Source organism: Euleptes europaea, chromosome 7 (genome assembly GCF_029931775.1).
Source record: "Euleptes europaea isolate rEulEur1 chromosome 7, rEulEur1.hap1, whole genome shotgun sequence".
Classification (NCBI taxonomy): domain Eukaryota; kingdom Metazoa; phylum Chordata; class Lepidosauria; order Squamata; family Sphaerodactylidae; genus Euleptes; species Euleptes europaea.
This window is the reverse complement of record NC_079318.1, coordinates 75,985,482-75,989,370: the sequence shown is the minus strand read 5'-3', so window position 1 is coordinate 75,989,370 and position 3,889 is coordinate 75,985,482.

The following is a 3,889-nucleotide window of genomic DNA, read 5'->3' as shown; positions in this document are numbered from 1 at the left end:
GGTCTGTCACTGCCAGCACAGATCCCATCAATGTATATGTGAAGTTGAGGTTTTTTGCCCCAATATGCATCACTTTAGACTTGCTCACATTGACCTTTGGGGAGGGCTGTAGCTCAATGGCAGTGCATCTGCTTGGCATGTAGAAGGCCCCAGGTTCAACCCCCGGCATCTCCAGTTGAAGGGACTAGGCAAGTAGGTGATATGAAAGACCTCTACCTGAGACCCTGGAGAGCCGCTGCCAGTCTGAATAGACAATACTGACTTTGATGGACCAATGGGATTTTCAAGGCAAGAGATGGTTTGCCAGTGCCTTCCTCTGCATAGCAACCCTGGTATTCCTTGGTGGTCTCCCATCCAAATACTAACCAGGGCTGACCTGCTTATCTTCCGAGATCTGACGAGATCAGGCTATACCATGCTGCCTTCCCTCCCATATTTTCTTGTACTTATACTTTAAATAACAAAAGCTTGAAAAAAGCAGTAGTAGCTATCTTGCTATAGTGTTATAAATATCAATGTTTTTAAAGCCCACTGATGATAGGGAGGGGTGAGTGGGAAATGAAAGATGTGAAGGGACATGGAGGGAAAATGTCTCATTCATGGTTCAGGGTGGAGAGGTCTGGAAATGTACACCCTCCCATCCAGCCGATGGCTAAACTCCTTTGACTATGATCTTGCCAGAAAGATCGTACCCAAGCGGATTTGGAAATGGTGGAGAAAGCCAGAGGAAACCATGAAAGGAAACAGATTGGAGAATGATGGCATGGGAATGCTCTGAAAAAACCACTCCGGTTTGAGAGCAAAGGCGAAGCAAAACACCCATGTGGAATCATCCCAAGTTAGGTGTTCATCACCAAGCGCAATATTGTCTACTCTGAGTTGTAGCAGCTGTCCAAGGACCTGGGCTGAGCAAGGTCTCTCTCAGCATCTGCTATCTGAAATCCTTTTAACAGGAGATACCAGAGACCGAACCTTCTGTATACAAAGCGAGGGCTCTGCCACTTAGCCACTGCTGCCCCTCCTCATGCACTCCCCACCGTTAAGCTCCAAACACTGCCTTCATCAACGAGTCCTGCAAATAGCAGTTCCTCTAAGGAAACACCTACTTCTTTTTCTCATCTGCCACATGTGGATGATCGTCCTCTTGGATGTGGTCCTCAAGTTCCCACAAGAACTTCTGGAGGATGTCATGAAGCTCTGAGTTGGCCTCTCTTATACCTGGCAGCAGCTCAGAAACAATGTCCTGATATCTGGTCTGACTGGCCTCTAAAGCAGCAGCAGCCTGAAGGTTCATGAGGATGCTGCCAGAATCTGCCAACAGAGTCTTCAGATGGTCCAGGTCTTCCTGAGAAGCTGGTGGGGATGCTGGGACCGTTGGTGCGCAAGCACTGCCAGACCAGGGGATGTGGAAGCTGAAATCACAAAAGTTTGGGTTCACCGATGGAACTCCATGTTCATCCAGGGTTTTCCTTGCTTGCTCCATCCTAAGCCCTGAAGCGGCATCTTCCGCAGCCTCCTTTGCCTTGCTTTGAGCCAAATGGAAGGGCATAAAAACACCCAGCCCAAGCAGTAAAGTCCAGGCATGGAGTTGTCTTGTGAGAAGCTAGAAGAAAACAAATATGAGTTAATATCTGAGATCATTTGCTAGTTCCTAAGCTTTCCAGGGCCAAGCCTGGCTTGGGGAGGGGGGCAGCTATACCCAAAGACAGACCAGAAGAGGATGTTTTCAAAACCAGATCTCTGCTGTTTTTTTGGGTTTTTTTAGAACAGGAGGCTAAAGACGAGTTGAGAGGCCAAACAACATTGGGCAAAATGTGCTGCTCTGCATTTCCCAGGACAATCCCTATTTTGTGGTCTTTCTGTGGGCTGCTAAAATACTTTTGTGCCATATATTTTACCATATGCTGCTTTTGCCAAAAGGTCTTGTTAAGGGTGATAGGTTGGACAAGAGCAAAACACCAAAAGGCTGAGGAGTTAAATTCCTCATGACCCCAGAGTAGAAAGCCACCACCAGTACCCTGCCCCCCATTCCCCCACCAGTGGCCAGTGGGGACCTGGCAACCCTACCCCTTACTAACCTGCCAGCCAGAGGCCAAGAGATAGAATTTCCAGCCCTCCCAGGGCTGCAAGGTGGGACACTTTCAAGGTGAGTTTCAAAATGGTTACTCTGGTAGCTGTAGCCAATAAATGCCCAAAGGACCGGATTCAGATTGAAGCCCCCAAAACCCCAAAGACACCACAGAATAAAATCAATAAGGTGTATTAAAAGTGTAGGGATTAGGGTCGCCAGGTCCCCCTGGCCACCAAAGGGAGATGGGGGGTAGGTTTGTCAGATCCAGGTTGGGAAACTCCTGGAGATCTGGGGATGGAGCCTGGGGAGGACAGGGACCCCAGAGCCTGCCCTCTAAAGCATCCATTTTCTCCAGGGGAACTGATATCTGTAGTCCAGAGATTACCTGTAATTCTGGGGGATCCCCAAGTCCAACCTGGAGGCTGGCATCCCTGTTGTGTGTGTGTGTGTGTAAAGTGCCGTCAAGTCGCACCCGACTTATGGTGACCCCTTTTGGGGGTTTTCATGGCAAGAGACTAACAGAGGTGGTTTGCCAGTGCCTTCCTCTGCACAGCAATCCTGGTATTGCTTGGCGGTCTCCCATCCAAATACTAACCAGGGCTGACCCTGCTTAGCTTCTGAGATCTGATGAGATCAGGCTAGCCTGGGCACATCCAGGTCAGGGCGGCATCCCTGTTAGGGATATACAAATATAAGAGCAGAGAACACCAAGGATAAAATAATAAAAGCTAAATACCTAGCTTAAGATACTTACATAAGCTTAGGTTCTCTACTCCAGATGTTACTTGACAAGACTGAGATTCAGAATCCAGGCAAAGTTTCAAAGTCCAAAGTCCAAAAACAGATGTTCCAGCCAAGCAAGGCCCAGCCTTGCCCAAAATCGAGAGGTGACCCAAAGAAAAGTGCAAACCACACAATGGGTACACACTAGAATGAAAGATCTTCCTTTATGCCCAACTGCCTGCATTTGGCATGATTCTAGTTGACCAGCCAAATGTGTTACCAGCCAGGTGACCTGACCAATCAGGTGTATTGCTGGACTGCTGCTTTTGAGAAATTGTTGTTTTTATTGAGTATGCACTCCTTTTGTTGTTCTTGTGGTTGATTTTGCTATCTATGATTACTGTGAGCTGCTCTGGATGCTGTTTGAACAGATAAGTGGGGCACCTTCATAAATCACCTACATAAATAAAATCATCATTCTTATTTTGTTCCCATTTTTAAATGTACAGAGCGACCTTGTCCCTGTGTTGTTAGTGTACGTGCCTAAAGTAGGGTTGCCAACCTCCAGGTGGGGCCTAGAGGTCTCCCACTACTACAGCTGATCTCCAGAACACAAAGATCAGTTCCCTTGGAGAAAATGGCCACTTTGGCCACTGGACTCTATGGCATTGAAGTCCCTCCCCTCCCCAAACCCCACCCTCCCCAAGCTGCACCCCCAAAATCTCTAGGCGTTTCCCAACCCAGAACTGGCAACCTAGCCTAAAATGGTCATTCAGAGTTCAGCCCTTTCCCTACCTTCTTCAGATGCATCTGGTTTCTCTAGTATACATACAACTCAATGCAAAAGCATTGTGTTGTCATATGAGAGCTATCTTGTAGGGCAGGGGCTACACGGGCCTCAACAGGCCAGACATTTCACAAACAGGTTTCATCACTCTCGTTGACACTGTTTATTTTACTGAATTGTGTTATCTCAGTGGCAATTATAACCACCTACAGATACCACCACATGTAAGGGCTAGTTTTTGCAGGCTCACCACTCAAGAGCTGCTGTAACACCTATGAAGGGCCACCTTTAGGGTTGCCAGCTCTGGA